Source organism: Varanus komodoensis, unplaced genomic scaffold (assembly GCF_004798865.1).
Source record: "Varanus komodoensis strain SLA01 unplaced genomic scaffold, ASM479886v1 scaffold1, whole genome shotgun sequence".
NCBI classification, from domain to species: Eukaryota; Metazoa; Chordata; class Lepidosauria; order Squamata; family Varanidae; genus Varanus; species Varanus komodoensis.
The window spans coordinates 95,001,512-95,021,874 of NW_025335268.1; the positions used below are offsets into that span (position 1 = coordinate 95,001,512).

The window sequence follows — 20,363 nt, forward strand, 5'->3', positions numbered from 1 at the left end:
GGAGCCAAGCCAGCTCCTGCCGTCTGGGATTGATGGATGAGCGCTCCCTGTGCGTGCGTTGGAGAGCGCGCGGAGAGAGCAGCGGGGAAGGGCGCGCGTGGCGGTGCGCGGCTGCCGGTGCCCGGAGCGCTCCCCTCCTGCGGTCCGGACGGGCAGAGGCGCCGGCGCAGGGCTGCGGTCCCCGGCCTCCGCCCGGGGCGACGAGCCCGTCCACGCCGCCCCACGAGCGCGCCGAGCGATCATGTGCGGGGCAGTCCCTCGCTAGCTCGTTCGCCGGCCCCGGCGGCGGCGGCGGCTGCAGCATGGCTCCGAAGAAGCAGGGGGCGTCGGGCGGCGGCGCGTGGCTACGGGCGGGCGCCTGCCTGCTGGCCTGGGCGGCCTTTTGCCGGGTGCGGGCGAGCGCCTGTCCCGCCCCCTGCGCCTGCAGCGGCACGACGGTCGACTGTCACGGGCTGGGGCTCCGCGGCGTCCCCAAGAACATCCCGAGGAACGCGGAAAGGCTGTAAGTGCCGGCGGAGGGCGCGGGCGACCCGTGTGTCTGGAGGAGCCATGGGGAAGGGGGCGGCGCTCAGCGCCTTCGGCGAGCCTTCCCCGTGTTTCGGGGCTCCCCCTCCGCGGCTCCCCGCCCCCCGCCCGCCCCCCACAATGGAACCCGGCCGGCTGGGACGGACCGCTGGGACCCCACGCTCATGCAAGCGCCCGAGGCGGGTGGGAGGCAGGGTCTCCTCGAGAAAGTCGGGACGCCAGGAGGGAGTTGGAGCGGCTGAGCGAACAGCTGCAGCCTCCCTCCGTCTGGGGCGCCAGGATCGGTCCCGCGATCGCCTTTGTTAGGGAGTCGTCGCGCGTGCCCGTGCGGGTGTGCCCTCTCCCAAACCACGGTGTGTGTGTGCGTGTACACGTATCAAAGGGCTCCAGGAGGCCCCTCCCCCTCACATGCACCGCAGCCTGGTGGCCTGGGCAGCAGCGGTGCCCATTCAGGAGAGGAGAGGACTGCTGCCGGTCGCGATCCGGTGCTTGCGCTCCCTTCCAGCGCGGACGTAGGATAATGGGTGATGGCCCGGACAGGGCCAACTTTCCTGCACTCCTCTTCCTCCTCCTCTCCAAAAGCGGGAGGAGGCACGCTGGGGGTGTGCGCACTTGCGCGCTCACGCGGCGAGTGTGAATCGCTTCTGGCCGGCCCGGGCTGTTTATTTCCTCACTAGCCTTGCGTGTGTGTCGTGCCCGTTCTCGGGCTCTCTTGAGGAAACTGTTCAGCGGCACTAGGTGCCTGTCTAATTTTGGGGGACGTGGTGGGGCGCAAGGAGTGGATGGGGGGCAGAGAGACCTGCTGGATTGGTCGCGCCTGAGTTGGCACAATATAACCATCTTTCCTCTGCTGCTTCGCCGGTAAAGGTCACTCTGAGAGGGTGACAAACCCCAGCGGCTGCATCATTCACCATACATGCCACGAAGTTCTGGCCTCTCCCAAAACTCTCCTCTGGCCTCTCCTCTCTGGCACCCTCTGGATGTGTTGAACATGCGACTCTTATCATTCCCCAGCCTGTATGGCTTATTACTGGCTGGGGATGATGGAGGTCCAACCCAACACCTATGGAGGGTGTCCAGTAGGGAAGGCTGCACTCGGGGGCTGCCTGGATTGGACTGAAAGGCTCACCCGTGGCGCTTTGTGCAACCCCTGGATGGCTGCACTTCCAATTTATCAGAGTGCCAAGCAGGACGAGGGACCTCGGAGAAATCTCCCTGTGGAGGCTTCCGTTGCTGCTGTCACTGCCGTCTCCCGAAGTCCCTGTGGGACTGCATCCTCTTGCCAAGTCTGCAGCCGTGGTGGTCTATTCTTCACAGGCTCACCCTTCACCCTCTCTTCTCCCTCCCCCCTCAGCAGTTTAATGAGGGGTGAAGAAAGAAGAAGATCCATCTGGGGAGAGAGCTCATTTTCTGGATCAGATCTTCCCACCTAGGCAATGCCAGTGATTAGCCTGGAGCAGCAGCAAAATGTGAGGCAGATAGAGGGGTGATCAAGCAAAGAACGTGGCAGGCGTGGGGGATACACAGGCAAGGGAATGGCAGCCCAGGCTCCGTGTGCGCCTTTCATCTCTGCATGTGAGGTTCTGAATTATCCAGAATAAAAGCATGGGGGGGAGGGGAGGGGAGAAATGAGAGCGCAGCTGGAACAGGGGCTGATCATTAACACCCCCTCCTCATAACCCACTCGCTGGCAGGGGCTAGAGAATCCTCCTCATTCCTCTGCAGCTTGATGGTGGCCATTGCCTTGGTGGGGGTGCAAAAGGGAAGTAAGGCTGGAGGAGATGCTAAATAATTCACCAGAATGCAGCACAAGAACATGCTGTTTTGGCTGGGGGGCGGGCGCAAGGCGGTTTAGTGGTTGGATTTATTGCGGCTGAGTAGAATATTCTCCTCTTGTACCTTTTGACCTTCTGTTTCTTCCTATTCTCACTGGACTTTTTAAAAGAAAGTGGCATAAAGCTGTAGGGAGGAATAGACACTGCGAGTCTGGTGGAGAGAGTTGGTAGGCTCTGCTGACTCTTGATCCTATCCTGCAACTCCTGCGTTATGCTGTTTGCCCCCCAAGCACTGCTTAAGCCCCTTCGTCTCAATTTATAGCCCACTGCTTCCTGCCCTCCCCCTGCCTTTGCTGTCTCCTGTTCTCCTTTGAGGAATGTCTCTCTTCTTAGCTAGGCAGGCTGGGACAGTGCTTAATGCACAGGATACGCTCTCAGATTTATGTTTGACTGCAGGGTAACCTAGTAAAGAAAAGAAATGGCATGTGGTGTGAAATACTGAAAGGGAGGATTCATATGCACGTCAGGTGCAGCAGGAGCTGGTTGGGACTCCCTGAGCTAAACCTGAAGTTAAGCAACTTTGTATAAATGACATTCCCATTAATATTCTCACAGTGGGCCATTGCGGTAATTTTTTGTCCATGCAGTGCCAGCGCTGGGCTCGTGCAGGAGTCACACTTTGCCATGAATTGGGCCGAAGAGAGGCACGCACATGCCTGCCTGCCTGCCTGCCTGCCTGCCTGCCTTCCTTCCTTCCTTCCTTCCTTCCTTCCTTCCTTCGGCTGCCTTCGCACGATGAGCCTTGTTCTGAGAACGGCCAGACAGTGGGTGGGCGGTGATCCAGCCTGCTGGAACTCCCAGTGTGGTATTATGGTGGCAGCCACGCAGCCCGCTGACCTTTGGGCACCGCAGCTTCCACGGGCTGGTGGAGCCACACGGCAGGCGCTGGGGAGGCCTGGTCCATTGTGCCTCCTGAAGACCTTGCACAGGGCAATCCACCCACTCCCGATTATTGTTCCTTCTACAAACCAATTAATGCTCTCAGATTGAGCCTAATTAGGTCAGGGGCCCGTGGATGCCCCTATGCACAACAAAGCAGGCTTGGTGAACTCAGTTAGTAGCGCTGCGGGATGCCTCCCTTAATGGCATTTCCTTCTCTGGCACCTTAATTACCCTCATTGAAGTAGTTATCGTGCCACAGTGAGCTGCTTTGTGAATGTCGATGAGTGAGTCTGCGCCTCTCTTTGATGGTGTGTGTTACCCACAAGCACTCAACTTTGCTCCGATCAAAATGCCAGGAAGGGACACCACGCTGTGTTGACAAGAGGAGCCTGGCTTGTCACTCACAACTGGAGAGCTGCTGCTGCTGCTCATGGTAAGCCTACTTCCTCCCCAGTACGGGCAGCAAGGGAGGAGAAACACAACGGTTTCAGGAGCAGCTTGTGCGTTCATAGGAATGGACAGATAACATCCACACGTGTCCCATCTTCCTCTGTATTCAGCCACATGCAAAAACTGGTACCAGATGTTTTACAGACCTCCTCCTTTAAAGGGGAAGTGGGGTTAGGCTTCTAGAGAGTGTGTGTGAGCTTTACTACTTCTTCATAACACAGACTATTAGAATTCAAGGCCAAGCCTTTGCTCTGTTCACTGCAGTGGTTTGCTTACCCTGTTGACCACAGCCAATGGGACAAAGGTTCTTCTGCCCCACAGCCAATGGGGCAGAAGAAGGTTTCTTTTAGCTGTTTACATTGTGCTGCAGATTTCCAGGCTTTGAAGCATCCTCAAGCACAGAGGCTTGGAAGGCAACATGTTTTATGGGAAGATGTGGGAGCACCTGTACATACGCAATGTTTTTTCACGTGATTTCAGACAAAGGCCATTGTGGAACAAGACAGAAGTAGCTAGATTACAAGTTAAGTGATGGGCATTTCATTCAACATACAAGTTTATCCATGGTTTTGGTTGTTGTATTGTAGGTTGTCATTATGTCTAAAAGTGGAAACAAATCATGGCTTGTTCATTACAAACATCCTTTGCTTGATGTTGGGTAGTGCGCTCTGGGTTGTTTAAAACATGGAACTCAGAACCATGTATTGTTTCACCGGACTACAGAGGCAGCAGGCAAGAGTCATTTAAAAAAATAACTTACATTTTATAATATCCATGTAAATTCATAGTTTGCGTAGAATACACCTAACTTTGGTTTGGCATGATGTTGGGATTGAGGCACCACAGCCAACAAAACAGGAATTTATGCAGTTGTTTGATAAGAGGTGAAAATGAAAGCAGTTGAGTATTTTGAAACCACAATTTGCTTGTTACATGTTTGAAGTTCAAACTGTGGTTGGAGTTCTAAGCTATGGTTAGCACAAGCCATGGTTTGGTGTGATGTGTGATTTGTGTCAATAAATTTAAGTTAGTTTCTAGGTCTCAGTTTTGCCTTTATGCAATTGGGTTATAACATTTCCTTCAATAACGAAAGACTGGAAACAGGTCCAGACCAAGACATTTTGCTCCTTGAGGCAGAAAAGCAAATTGTAGCCCCTCTACACAAATCAAGTTGTCTCATACCCAAGGTTGGGTATTACCATACTATCCAATATTTTGATAAAATCCCACAAAAACTCTTCCCATCTCTGATAGAAAAATACAATAGAAATACATTAAATAACAAATAATGTGCTGCTGTTTCATACCAACTAAAATCAGCTGCCTCTGGGGGTCTTTTCACTCTACTGATAGAAAGAGTAAAAGACAATCAATAAAAGATGGTCCATACCATTAAGATAACTGCATCTCTGTTTCCTTCGCTGCTGAGTCCTTCACAAACACTTCTTAGATTTGGTTGTCTGTTGGCTAATATTAGTTCCCTCTCCTGCCACCCTCCCATCATGAGCAGCACCCAAGGACCAGCATTCCTCTAGTTCTCTGAGAAATTGCTGCTGTTTCCTTATTCTTGAGTATTACCCAGTATGTTAGTTAACAGTGTGGCCGGGCAGATAAATGTTGTCTCTAGCATGTTTTGTTTTGTTTTTGGCTTTTGAGAAATGAGAGAGAGCAGCTTCACTTTCAAGAGAGTTTATAGGTTCAGTTGCTGGATCTATCAGTTCTTCTGTGCTGCTGACTCTTTTTCAGGAGTGGAATATATATTCCAGTCTTTAAACCTATGTCCTATAGTTTCTGTTTTAAGAAATACATTTCAAGACTAGAAGGCTCTGTGGGTTTGTTTGTTTGTTTTATACAAGACAGGCAACCGAGGTGTGTTTTGGGAAAGCAGCACTTAGCATCTCAGTAAGATTGGTCTGTAACATTATTAAGCCATGTAGTGTCCACAAGCACCTCTGCATTCCTGGATTAATTCCTTGGTGCCCATGAAAGTGCTCTACCTGTCTCACTTTCTTCTCAATTGTTCTCTGGCACCTGGGATGCTGTGAAAAGTTTCTGCTGGTGCTGAAAGCTCTGGGTTTATAAGAGTTGCTTTCTGTACGGGGGCTCAGATTCCACCTCTGCCTTGTACTCTGTCTTTTGGGCAGATTTCCTGTCCTTTGCCCCACAAATATGTTGCAAATGTAGTGTTTTTTATTTGCCACGCTGGCCATGTGCTACCTCCTTCACCAGAGGTGGCAAACCTGCATATACCCACTGCTGAGGAGCTTGGGCAGGTGGAGGTCTTGCCCCATCCTGCTTGAGGGATGCTGTGGCAGCTGGTTGGCCACAGTGTTTGGAGTACTGGACTAGATGGACCTTTGGTCTGATCCAGCATGGCTTTTCTCATGTTCTTCTGTTCTTTCTTAAATGGTCTGCCAAACCAAGGTCAAATTGTCCACTGCACCATCAGCCCCCCAGACTTGCCAACAGGATAACACTTGCTGTTCTGCAAAAATGGCATTCTGAATAAGAAATATACTAAATGCTAAGACACTAAAACAAAACTATTTTTATTAAGGAAACAGACCGTTAGGCACAGAAAGTGATCGAAAGTGAATGTACATTAGCACGAACACTACACTTTGTCTCAGCCGTCACTGGCAGGCACAAAGGCGGCATAGATTACCATTGTAAAAGCCAGCGCTTCGGAGCCCACTACATCCTGGCTATGGCCTCCGGAGTATGGCATGGATGACATATGGTCAGCTGACAATCAACCAGAAGACAAACATTTGTTCCAGAGAAACAACACCTCTCGTGTGAAAGACTTGTGTGACCTCACAGACCCAATTCTTTTGATATCCGAACGGGTAGGAGCCACTGCATTGTGGCCGCTTCCCATGCTGCTTTGAAAGGAAGCGTTCAGGCCAACTGGCATGGTAATTTTTCACCGCAGTGTCACCCACGGAGCAGTGCTGGCACGGGAAGTAATGATTTCAGCCTGCCTGCCCGTGCGAGTGCTTCCCTTCACATGTTGCCAGAAAGGTGTGGGAAGCAGCTATGCTGCAGTGGCTCCGTGCCCCCACATTGTTCTGGTGCGCATAGAAATTGAGCTGCAGCTTATTCAAAACTGGCCAACTGCACTCCTGCTTTTGCTAAGGTTCTTAAGAGTTATAAGAGTCTATCTTTGATGTATCCCTAAAAACGTGCCCTTTAGTACATATCTGACTCTTAGCCCTAGTTTCTGTTGACACACTTTTTTCTGAAAGGGCTCTCTCATATAAATGGTTATCCAGTGTACATCAAAAGCTTTCCGGATTAAGAAATTTTTTCATACCTCTCCATTATCTGTTATGAAAGATCCTGATTACAATTACCTAACTGATGTCATTTTCTATGCAGCCTGAGACAACCGTCACGATTTGGTACCCATCAATGTCTTTGGACTGCAGTTCCCATCACATGCTGTCCAACACATCTGAAGGGCAATAGATTTGGGGAGGCTACCTTAAGAGGCCACCTTCTATGGAATCCGGAAGCCTGTTAGAAGTACTTTTATATTTAAGTGTTTTAAAGTGTTCAGAAATGGCTTGCCTCTGTAAAATAGGTTTAGCAGGCAATTAAATGTAATTTACAAAAGGCAACCCTGTCCGAACAAAGATTATCATCATCCAGAACCAGTTGTCAAATGCATACTGAAGCATGCCTTTTGAGAGAGGGATATTAAACATAAATTTGCAGAGGGTTAGTTTTACTAGTGTCTTGCAGGAAAAATAGCAAGAAGAATTGTGGTACCATAAAGACTAAAGGCATAACAGAAATCTCCTGGGCTATAGTCTGCTTCATCCAATACATAAAATGTGATTGAGATTTTCAGGTATGTATAAAGTTTTAAGGCTACTTTGATGTCACTGATACTTAAAGCAGGTGCTTCTGAAAATAGCCTCCATTCTGGCCACATAGTTGTGTTGTATATATGTTGAGTTTTTTCTTCATTCTGTCCCATGTTCCTTTGAATATATATTTCTGCATAATATAGCTTCAGTTAGCTATCATGACCTCACTGTACACACTTCTTGGGGCATGAATGTAACATATCTTTCAGTCCAGGGGCCAAATTCAATTTCAGAGATGTTCTCAGCTACTATATTCTATTGGTGGTCAAACCTAAAGGTTTGGGGTCACTGCAATTCATCTGGTTTTCGGGTCTTTGAACGACAAAATTGCAAACTGCTTTTGTTTTAATTATTGTCTTTAAAAACAAAGAGAAGAGAACATGTAGGGGGCTGGGCCCTTCGAGTCCACCCCTTGGCTGCAGTGATGTTTAGGGCCAAAGGCAAAAGGGACAGGAACCAAAAGATAAACATATTTTAGTTTAAAACCAGTATCTAAGCAATAGGAGAGGCATTTCAGCCTTTTAGGATGGGGTGAAAACTGCAAAAACTGGGAACCACCAAAAGATTAAGAATCAGGAAAAGGGAAATGGGACCTGGGGAAGGCAGTATGGCCCTCAGGAATGCCCTGGAAGGCTCGAATTGGGCTGTGGGCATAAGGCTTGGCCCTTGTCTTGAGTAGTTTAAGCCACATACTTATGTGCATCACACCTCTTTTGTCTGTGTAGTCATCCTTTTATGCTATTCCGCTTGTGTGCAGTGATCTCTTGACATGTTCAGTAGGTGCAACATGATTTCTTCCCCTTTTTGTCAGGATAAGGCTATCTTCCTGGTGTGCATTCAAGTCCTGCATAATTCTCATGTTTCTTCAGAGGGAAGTTTGGACTGTGCTGCCCACATAAGTTCAAAGATGCTCATTTTCAGAATAGTGGAACCTTGTTGCAGTGACTCAGTGGTCAAGGGACTCCTAAACCCATTCTCTCTGAATGATGAGGAAAGAACTTGGCAGAACTTAGGATGCCGCTGGAGAGGCAGCCTGAGACTCTCAAACTGGGATGCTGAAGAATGGTTTCCGCTCACATGGAATGTTGGTTGTGAGGTATAGAATAGGCTGGCAGATACAGTGCTCAGAAAGAACCCAGAACTGTCTGGCACTTTTGTTGGTTCTTAAATTCCAGCCCGCAACCTAAAACCATAGATGGAGGGTGTGGATAGGGGAGCAAACTTGGGCCCATCTCTCTCTCTCTCTCTCTCTCTCTCTCTCTCTCTCTCTCTCTCTGCTTCTAGATAAAAAGATTAGATTTTTAGGACACTCTCCCCATTTTTTTAATTTGTGTATGACTCTTAAAGGTTTCCTGTATGACTCTGTGGGAGTAGGGCCAACAGCAGGAGAAGGCAGGGTCGGGCACCTGCTGAGGGCCACGCTAGCTAGCGGGGGCTCACCGATAAGAGCTTCCGGGGTTTGCCCTTTCCCATCAGCACTACAGCCTGCTTGTTCACTGCCCCTGCCCTCCTGCACAGACAAGGAGGACGCCATGGCCTGCTTACTCACTGGCTCTCAGCCTGTCAAACAAACACAGGAGAGCAACGATGAGAAGGGGAGCAGTGGCAGCTGGTGAGAATGGAGGTGAGGTCAGCTTACTGCAGAAGGGGGCCCTTTGAGGGTTTACTGGCTGATGGACCTCAAAAACCTGCAGTTGGCACTGGCATATGTGCATGGTTAGGAGAAGAACATATAATCTCCTCTCTGTCTTCCAGTACTTGCTCACATATGTTCACATCAATGTATTCTAACAGCCAGATATAACAAGGAGCAAACAAATAACCAACACTCTGGGATTCGAGTGTGTGTGTGTGCATGCGCTCGTGTGTGTGCTGGGAGTTGGGAGTGCATCTAGCTGAGGAATGGGAGTGCAAACCCCACCAGGGAGTTTACTGTTTTGGCAGAAAGCAGGCTTCCTTGGTACTCCCTCGCTGAAGCAGCAGAGAAGGGTTGTAGTGGATCACACTGGCAGTCATGTTGCATTTCCTTTCCTTCAGATCCTTCCCTGGGTTGTGGGGAATTTGCAATTCTATTCCAGTTTCTCCCTTCAGCTACTTCCCAGGCAGATGCTGTCTATGTATTGCCATGGCAACACTGACTTCGCCTCTCCATGGAATTGCGTGCTGGAAAAATATTAGTTTAAAAACTCTGCAGTGTTTGTATTGATGGAAACTGAGGTTGTTAGCAGGGATGGATCCTCCCAGGGATGAAGGAGGCCCCAATAATGGGCAGTAAAGCTGCAGGATTTGCCTCCAGGGGACACTTCACAGTACTCCGGCTAGTTGTTTCTCTATAAATACCAATTGCCCTTTGGTTTATGGTTCACTTTAAATATAGAATATCTTTGCTTTGAATGCACTACACTGGCCCCTGCAGTATCACTCTGATGCAAGTACCCCGAATAGTTAGGAAAGGACTCATTCTTATCTTTTAATTTAGTTATTATGTTTGTATTCCCTTCCAGGAAGTCAGAATGGTGTTTTACCCCTCAACAGCCCACTGAGGTAGGGTGTGTTGATAAACAGGGGTGTGACCAAGGTGGCCTGGTAGATTTCACTGCTGAGCAGGGAGCTGAACCAGACTGTACTTCACATCATAAAGATGGCAGAACAGCTTTGACATTTCCAGTTCAGGTTGACTCATCCCTAGGGGATGAAAGTTAACATGTTTTTTTTCCCCTGAATGAGGATGGGATAGAAACAGGCCACAAGCATACACTTAAACATGATAGCTGGTGAAAGAAGTCAAAGATCCAGAGGGGAAATGCATATGCCAAAGAGATTTCAAGAAGGCCACCTTGTATGGATGCTAAGACTTGAAACCTCTGAGCCAAGGAGGGATGGTTGGAGTGCTTGCTTTTAAAAGAAAATGGAGTTAAATTGGGTATAACAAACTTAGTGGAATAGAGAAATAGCAGGATATGATCATAACTGGATAAAAAGCTGTAGGAAGTACAAGGAACTGTGTATCATGGGTGTTGTTGTTTTGTATATCAAAGAGAACATATCGTCTAACAAAGCTGAAATTTCAGAAAGTGCAGTCTCGCCCTCAGAACAGTAGTGAGCTACAATACCAGTTCCCAAAAGTAATTTAGTACTCAGGAATGCTATTATGCTCCTTGCCCAAAATGCTCAGGATGCTCTTAAGATGAAGAACAAAAAGGAACACAAGCTTGCACAAAATAAATGTGAGCAAACAATAAAGGATTAAAAGGGGATTTTGAGGCGCATATTACTAACAACATAAAGACTAAAAATAATGAATAATTTGAGTACAGCAGAAACAGGAGACAAACTAGAAGGCAGCTGGACTATCGACCAACAAGAAAGTTTCTGAAAGGCGTACTAAAGGGTGATAAGGAGTTTGCAGAAAAGCAGAGTAAATTCTTTGTGTTGTCTTCACTGCAAGAATGTAGGGTTGATCCCATTCATGAACTGATATCTTTACGAAAAGAGTGAAGAATTGAGGCACACAGTAGAGATAAGAAATGAAAGAGTGATAGCAAACAAATCACCTAGTCCAGATGGTACCCATATTTAAAGAACCTAAATATGGAATTGCTGCTTTCCTAACAAAAATATAGGACATGTTTCAAGAGTGGCCTCAGAGCAGAGGCCACTCTGCTAATGAAACACCAGTTCTTTGAAAGAGGAGGGACAGATCCAGGAAATCAGGGATCAGATAGTTCAATGTCTGTTCTGAGTAAGCATTATACTTATTTCTGGTGGAAAGCATTATAAAAGATAGCACAATCAGGCAAACAGAAGAACAAGCCTCCCTGAAGAAGCAGCTTCTTCAAAGATAAGTTCAGTCTCACTAACGTTTTAGAGTTCTTTAGGATGTGAGTGTTCATGTGAATGGAGTTGTTCTGATAGATATAGCTTGCTTCAATTTTCAGAATGCTTTGGCCAGAGTCTCTCACCAAGAGCAAGCTTGGCTTGAAAGGAGAGGTCCTCTTAGGGGTTGGAAACTGGTTAAAAACAGGAACTAAAGCTGAGGAATGAATCGAGAATTCTCCTAATGGAGGGAGGTAACCCAAGAATCTGTACTGGAACTGGTGCCCTTTAACTTTTCCATGAATGGTCCAGAGTAGGGTTAGGGGCACACTGTGTTGTGCTTCATCGCAGCCTGTGTGCTTCAGACTATTTTTGGTCAGTGAATGTGGGCTACTCAAGCAGTGCATGTGTGTGTGGCACGGGGCTGCTGCTGCGATGAGAGCTCCTGCTGCCACCAATGAGAAGGTGTTGCGCAGCTCTTTCATCTTTTTCTCCTTAATGGACTTTCCATGGTAAGAAAAAAGGATGGAGGGAATGGTGGGAATGCACAGGAAGGTTGTAAGTGGAAGGTATTGTTATCAGGACTCCCTGTAAAATCCCATGAATGAGAGAAGCAGTGATGCAATAAAAGCTTCCTTTGGATATGGAGTCAGGACTGAGCACAGATAAGGAGGGGATTGCCAAGAGGAAGCAGCTGGGATGGGTGATCAAGCAGCAGTTTGCAGATGCGGGGCCATAAACGGTGCGTGCGCGCATGCATGCGCTTGTTTGTACGTTTGCATTCACATAAATGGAACCAGCACTTGATAATACTTTTTAATAACGGCAATGAATTTGACTACATCTGTGGCTCCATGAAATAAGTCCTTCCTCCAAATTAGCCCTTGGTGCTTTCAGTGAAAACATTGGCCTATTGTCTGCCGTTCTCTCCACAAAGTAGATAGTGTGGTTGCTGGATATACCGGTTGGTAGCTGTGCTGCGGTGTGGATTGGCTGCAGATCTTATACAGCTCCAGGAAGAGATGTGTCTGATCTTTTTGATGAATGAGACTACAGTTGCTGCTTGCAGCAGAAATGCCAAATTACGGAACAGTTTGTAAGATTCTCCCTACCATAGCCACGACTTCTGCAGCTTATTTGAAAAACCAAAGTGCCTTTTTTTGTATCAGCTGTAGATCAAGAAGGTCTTGCACAAAACTAGAAAGCAGAACTGAATACGTGGAACAGCCCTAGCCAGAGGTTCCAGAATATGCGTCTCTTCTTTCTGCTTGATGTATATCTACACACCCCACAGCTGCTCCCACATAGGTGATCATGCGTGGGCCTTTCAGATAGTCCCTCAGAGCATGCCTGGCGTACATTCTAGCCTGTGCAGATCATCTTGACCAGTTCCATATTTAAGGAAGAAATGTGCTATCCAGTTTACCCATTAAGGATATTTATTCATTTATAAAATGTGTAAGCCGTCCGATTACTTGCGTCTCTGGAGCTTGCAACATGGATAAATTGACAATCCACTCTGGCTGCAAATTAATAAAATACAACAATAAAATTCAATATTAAAACATATTAAAATATTGATTAAATAAAAAGGTCTTAACCTGGCGCCGAAAAACATATAATGATGGCGGGTAATGGATAACCTAGTTATACTGTTTCCCATTTCAACAAAACCGTGTTCTATTGTTGGAAGGGGTGGAAGTGATGCAACACCCTCAAAGAATTAAACAAAAGATTATGTTTTCCCTTTTAAGTATAAGATTCACGAAATGGGGCAGTGCCAAGTTAGCAAAGAGTGGTCCTTGCACCCATAAGAAGGGTCTTGATAAGCACTGCACTGTGGGAGAGTATTCAGTTTCTCAATCAGTACAAATGAAAACGAGGCTGAAACAAAACTTTTAAAAATGTTTACAAAAGTCGTATGCATGCTTATAAGAGAGAAGTTACAATTTCAGGGTTGTCTTTGATTCTTATCTGAATATATTTCAGTACTGTAAAGTTAGTTGCTGTGTGTGAAGTGACAATGTTGCAGTTTCAGTGCTGGGTGGTAAAGTGTGATATTCTCACTTTAAAAGTATCAACCCTAGAGAAGAGTTCTAGATTCTGTGTAGCGACAGAGCAGCAATCCACTAGTCACTGTGTCAAAAAAAAAAAAAAAAAGCAAAACAAAACAAAACCATTGAAAAGCTTACAAAACTTGTCCTTAAAAAGTATGGGCCAAATAAAAGCTTTGGGATTTTTTCCCATGGTCAACATAGCAACCTTTGCTTTTTTCATTTTAGAACTGTTACTTTTGATGGAGCCATTTTTTAATTATGTTTTCTGGCTGTTGTAAATTCTCAGATAAGGTTAGGGAGCAATGGAGAAGACAGACAGAAAGGCAGTTAGATATTGTGGCAAATTTGAATCCAGGTGAGTGTAGCACAGGGCGTGAGCAACCTGTAGCCTTTCAGATGTTTGGTCTACACCTCCCTTTAGTCTCAGTCAGCAGATCTAGTGGTGAGGGGTAAGGGGACCTTTAGACCAAAACATCTGGAGGGCTACAAGTTGCCCATCCCCATGGAGGATGGTAATTTTGGCTTTGTTATACAGAAAAATACTGAGCCAAGAACAGGTCTCCAGTAACATAGTCTAGAACAGAAAAACAAGGAGGAGGTGACATGCCCAAGAGATCACTGAGCTCACTGTGATGATTTTCCTCCTCCCTATCTGGTCCCTTCTCATTCCTTCAGGCAGTATCTCAAGGGATCACTCCTCTCTTTGACAGCCATGATCAGAAGCCGGGTTCAGCTGGACGTGGCTGTCAGATAGTCTCTGCTGCGCAAATGGAGTGCACCCCAGAAGCACAGCAGAAGGGGGATAGTAGAGCTAGTCTGGCACCCCGTCTCCTGCTCTGGAGGAGGCCCCTGGAGCAGGAGAGGGTGCCTGATCAACTCTTAGGCACCAGTGGGGAACAGACATTGACTCCTAGAATACTAAAGTTGGAAAGGACCGATAAGGCCATCAGGTCCAATCCCTTGCTCGGTGAAGTATTCCAAGTTATCAACCCTGACAGATGGCTACCCAGCTGCAAGTTGAATTGTGGGAAAGCTCTCCCTAGGCAATTGATTCCACTGTTGCATTGCTCTAACAGTCAGGAAGTTTTCCTGATGTTCAGCAGGAAGCTGCTTTCCAGTACTTGAGCCCAGTATTCCATGTCCTGCACTCTGGGACAATGAAGAAAAAATCTTGGCCCTCCTTGGGGTGACAGCCCTCAAGGCTCAATGTGCCCAATTCTTTTAGTCTCTCCTCATAAGACTTTCTTTCATGTCCCAGATCATCTTTGTTGCCTTCTTCTGAACCTCTTCTAGTTTGTTTGCATCTTTCTTGAAGTGTGGTGCCCACAACCAAACATAATATTCACAATATGAAGCCTAACTAGTCCCAAGGAGAGGGGGATTTGCACTTCATGTGTTTTGGAAGTGATATTTCAATTAATGCAGCCTAAATTAGCATTTGCCCTTTTTGCAGCCACACCACATTATTGACTCAGCTTTTGATTTACAATTCCAAGACCCTCCTCACTTGTGTTGTGGAACCAAGTATGTCCCATCTTGTAACAATACATTTGGTTTCTTGGCACTTGTCCCCACCCTTTTAAATTTCATTATGGTTTTCCTTTCAGCCCAGACACTTTGGATTTTGTTTCTGTTTTCCAGGGTATTAACTATTCCACCCAGTTTTGTGTCATCTGCAAATCTAATAAGTGTTCCTTGCACTTTCTCATCCAAATCATTAATAAAAATGTTCTGAGCACTGGTCCCAGAAATGAACCACACTTCTTACCTCTTTCCAGTATGAGAAGGTGCCACTGATGATCACTCTTTAAGTCTGATTCTGTAGCCAACTGTGGATCCACCTCTAGTTCCTTCTAGCCAATTTTTAGCTCATTTGCTAATCAGGGTATCATGGGGCACTTTGTTAAAAGCTTTGCTGAAGTCAAGATAGTTTGTGTCCACAGCATTCCCACAGGGAGGTTATCCAATCAAAAAACTGAAATCAGATTTATCTGGCAGGATTTGCTCCTAACAAATCCATGTTGGTTTCCAGCAATCACTGGATTATTTTCAAGGTGTTTGCAGACTGACTGCTTTACAATCTGCTCCAGAGTTTTCCCAGGGATTGGTGTCAGACTGACTGCCTGTAGTTCCCAGGTTCTTCCTTTTTTCCTTTCTTGAAGATGGGGACAATGCTTGCCCTTCCAGTCATCTGGCACTTCCTTCATGATTTCTCAACGATAATAGACAGCAGTTCTGAGAGTTCTGTCAGTTCCTTTATGACTCTAGGATGCAGTTCATCAGACACTGGAGATGTGAACTCGTTTAAAGTAATGAGGTGTGCCTTGACATCTGCCTATCAATCTCAAGCTGCAATCCCATCCCTTTGGCTTGTATTTTCCTTTACCAAAACGGCCATAGACTCTCTTTTGGGAGAAGACTAAGCCAAAGCAGGGAGTGAGAATTTTTCCAATTTCTTTGTTATCTGTTATCATTTTGCCATTCTCATTGAATACTTGAACCACTATTTCTTTCCTCTGTCTTTTGCTGTACATACATCTGAAGAACATATAGTGGAACTCCACCTCCCTTTTTGTACCATCTGACCTCCTTCAACAATTTAAATCTTTCAATTGCTGAATTCCAGCCCTGAAAGTCATTCTGCAGGTTTCAGTTATACCTATCAAGTTGTATTTGCCTTCTTGTATTTAGAGTTTGCACTGTTTTCCCCCTATACTCTGGGCATTGTCTATTAGTACCTAGACTATTGAGAAATGGCCATGGATTCTGTCTCTCTAATGTTCATGGACTTCCTTTCGTGCTCAGTTCTTTTTTAGGGAGTGAGCTGAACCAAGAGGAAGTCCATGAACACTTGTGGAAGGACAGTTGTGCAGTTGGCAACCTTTTTCTATGTCATGTGTAAACAAAAGCTGCTGCTTGTGACATGGAAGAGGGTTGCCACTTACACAGCTGTTGTGTGGGGCTCGATTCCTGGCAAGTGCTGGTCGAATATATCTTGACTTCAGCAAAGCTTTTGACAAGGCGCCCCATGATATTCTGATTAGCAAGCTAGCCAAAAGTGGGCCAGATGGATTCACAGTTGGTTGCAGAAACATACTCAGAGAGTGCTCATCAATGGCACCTTCTCTTGACCTTGATAGGTTGGAGTGCTGGGCTGAAAGCAACAGACCAAAGTTCAGTCAGGACAAATGCCAAGTTCTGCACATAGGAAAAAGAAACCAAATGCATCATTACAAGATGGGGAATACTTGGCTCAACAATACTGCAAGTGAGAAGGACCTTGGAATTGATATATATCACAAGATGAATATGAGCCAACAATGTGAAGTGGTTGCAAAAAGGGCAAATGCTAGTTTAGGCTGCATTAATAGATGTATTGCTTTCCAAATCAAGGGACGTATGAGTTCCCCTTTATTCAGCACTGATTAGGTCTCATTTGGGCTCCTGTGTCCAGTTCTAGGCATCACAATTTAAGAAAGATGCAGACAAGCTGGAAAGGGTTCAGAGGAAGGTAACAAAGATGATTTGGGCTCTGGAAATGAAGACCTATGAGGAGAGATTGAAAGAACTAGGCATGTTTAGCCTCAGGAAGAGAAGGCTGAAGGGAGATCTGATAGTATTCTTCAAGTACTTGAACGGTTGTCAGAAAGAGGAAGGCCAAGATTTCTTCTTGATCTTGCCAGAGTGCAGGACACTGAATAACAGGCTCAGGTTACAGCAAGCATTGGGAAGAACTCCCTGACCGTTAGAACAGTATGACAATGGAACCAACTGTCTAGGTACGTTGTGGGATCTCCCACGCTAGACATATTAAGCTGCAATTGGACAGTCATCTGAGAGGGATAGTTTAACTTGGAGTCCTGCACTGAGCAGGGCATTTGACCCGATGACTCTTTCAACCCCACTATTCTATGATTCTATGAATGCTGCGTATGCTTGCCAGGAACTCAGACTCACAACCACGACAAAGTGGAACAGAGTCTGGGGAGCCAAGTCCATGGAATCTGACAGATTCCCTTCCCCAGATGGATTCCTCACACGTCCTTTATATAGACATTGAATACCATGTGCTTTCTTCCCATACTTTTGGAAGACTTATTGAGTGCTATTGGAGCTGCTATCTCCATTGTGATGCATAAACCATTGTCCATGGTTACTCCCAAGTTTTCTTCCATCTCCCCTGTAAGATTCATTTTAAAGCCCTTCTGATGAATTTCTTCTTGCTGTGGCCCCAAACCTTCTTTCCAGTCCTTGTGAGGAGCAACCCATCCCTTGCCAGCAGTCCATCTTCCAGGAAGTGTAGCCCATGGACCGAGAATCCAAATCATGTCACTATCACAGGCATTCACCTAGCTAGGCATTCACTCAGAGTATTTTTGTTTCCCTTTGAATTCCTCTTTCAAGTACTGGAAGACTGGATGAGAAAATTATCTGAGTCCCAAAGGTCTTGAATTTCCTTCCAATGTGTCAAAGCCAGATGTGATTTCTTCAGAGTTCTGCTTTGTGGTATTATTTGTTCCCACATGGATGAGAGGGAACACATATATTTCAGTGGGTTTTATAAGCATTGGCCACCCCTCAGTCGACTCTCTAATCCATCTTCCAGGGAGATGGCATACCTGGCAAGTCCATAAGTCTTCATGACTTACATGAGTTTCCATCCCACTGAACAGGGAGTCTTTCACAATTACCACTCTTCTTAGTGTTGTAGGCCTTGGTTTCATTGCCTCTGCTTGACTTCTTCTGCCTCTTGCTTGCTGTTGCATAGTTGCCCTGTAGTTCTACCTCTGCAGACTGCCCTCTAGTCTCTTCTTTAAGTACATGAAACCCATAGCTCCACTGGTTCAGAGTGTCTTCTAGTTCTTCAGCTCCTGTCATTGGTTTTCAAAGAGTTTCCTCCACTTCATTTCCCCTTGCCTCAAGATTCCCCTCTGCTACGTAGCTTGCTGTTGTTCTTCCAGCTCTGGTACTTCACTTTGCTGTTGCAATTCCATTGCTCTGTCTAGAAACTCTTCATCTGCTCTTATTCCTTTGAGAGTAGACACTCACTGCTCCAGTACTCTCCCTTGTTCTTCTAAGAGGACAACCAACTTGCAATTGTTGCCCATGCGGACCATGTTGATTTCAGGCAAAAAGGCAAACACTGCACAGACCTTGCAGCTAAGCCTCTTGCTGGTGGATGAGAGGTTTCCTCTCAGGTTTGAATGGAGGGGGTAATCAGGTGGTTGACCCAGCTCCTGCTGCAAAGAAGTTCTTTGGGGCAGGAGGAGCTAGGACACCTCTGGCAGGTGTTCCAAACTAGGGCAGCTTTCAGTTATGACCTCTGCCTTGCAACCCTAGAAGCTCTCTTGTTCTGGGGTTGCTACCGTAAAGGGTTTTGTTGCCTGAGTTTGGATGGCACAAATGATTATGGTAGGGAGAAGGCCTGGAACAGATCATTGTCAGGCCATCCTGAGACTCTTGGTAATAGGATGGTATAAAAAAGCTTTAAATAAATAAATTGTGTCATGGCAATAAGTCTCAATGGTTGATCACCATGAATGGGTTTGGACAACAATGACAAGCTGCTGTGTTTTTTATTGTTGGCTGCTTGTTTTGTCATGTGAATCCAGTCAAGGTCACTGGGCAAAAAGAGAGCAACTGGTCTGTGAAAGAGGAGCTATGTGGATATGGGTGTTCTCTGTTGGGCATAAATTAGCACCAAAGCTGCTGAACCCTTCGCCATTCAGCTGGTGCTTGGGTATCCTTGTGCTGGCAGAAGGCATGCTGCCTCTATTGGCTTTTTCTTCCTTAGCAGATTTGTGTGGTAAGGAACAAGATAGAGGAAGCAGTGAGAAAACATGTGAGGATTATAAGTGGATGACAGTGTCAACTGGACTCCTCATAAAATTCCGTGAATGAGGGGCGGCAATTGCACCATAAAACCTTGTCTGGGGGCTGCCTCAGTTATTCCCTGCCTGTGGACAGACAATAGAATTTCAGACCTCTGCCACATGCAGTCACTGACTCTGTAAAAGATTCTCAGTGCAGCGAATGCTTCAGAACACCCCTAGTCAATGCAACAGCAGCTTGTACAGGGAGAGTGACTAAATCTGAATTGCAAACATCAGGAGATGATGGGTTTTTTCCAAGCAGTCAAGAGGAAGATAAGTTCATTTGCCAGACTGAGAAGTGCAAATGGATTTCAAACACTGAGAATACAGGACCAGCCATTAGGGCTGGAGCAGGCACAGAGTTACCCGAGGCTTCTCTTTTTCTCACAGAACTGCCAGAAGTGAACACACACTTTAAAGACATGGCTGGCAGTCCCGTTATTCTCTACAGCATTTGTGTGTCTGAGCTCCCAGAGAGAGCTGATGGTATCCCACTGCCTATGGGAAATGCGGATGTTCCAGCTCCAAAACAAGAGCTAACTGGAGCATTAGTTTTCCTTGCATGCGTGAAATGGAGGAAGAACTAGAAATGGGGATGGTTTAGACAAGGCCCATGATGCTGTGGGAGGGGGTTAAATTTAAAATTCTTCACTCAAATTGGGGATGGATGGGTGGGATGAGTTGCTGTTTGCCCCTAGGGGAAAAGGTATAGGCATCATACAGGTCTTCTCTTTATAGGGTCTTATTTCCATAAGTAGGGGTAGGATCACTCTTAATCCTCAGGAGCCATTAAGTAGAGGTAAATCCTAAACCCAAGGAGATTGCATCATATTCGACACACTGGATGTGCTTTATGGTGAGAAACAGGCCTGCTAGCTTTTGGGATATTTATTTGCCCTGTTCTGTCCAGAAGCTGTCAGAATGCACCCATCCTCTCAATGAGATCCCAGGAGTTACTCACTGTGATTTATATGTAAGTCACATTTTTTTAGATGGTTCATAAGCTGCTCTCTTGAAACTGCCTTGTATTTTATGATTAATGTTTGTTCA

General features: G+C 46.3%; 1 protein-coding gene across 1 annotated transcript in view; it reads left to right on the forward strand.

Moving 5' to 3' along the window:
- Nucleotides 1–430: 430 nt before the first annotated feature.
- Nucleotides 431–20,363, forward strand: part of SLIT1 (slit guidance ligand 1) — a 143,113-nt gene continuing 123,180 nt past the window's right edge. The window contains exon 1 of the mRNA XM_044436831.1: nucleotides 431–502. The gene's annotated coding sequence lies outside the window, so the exon portion shown is untranslated. The remainder of the gene's footprint in view (nucleotides 503–20,363) is intronic.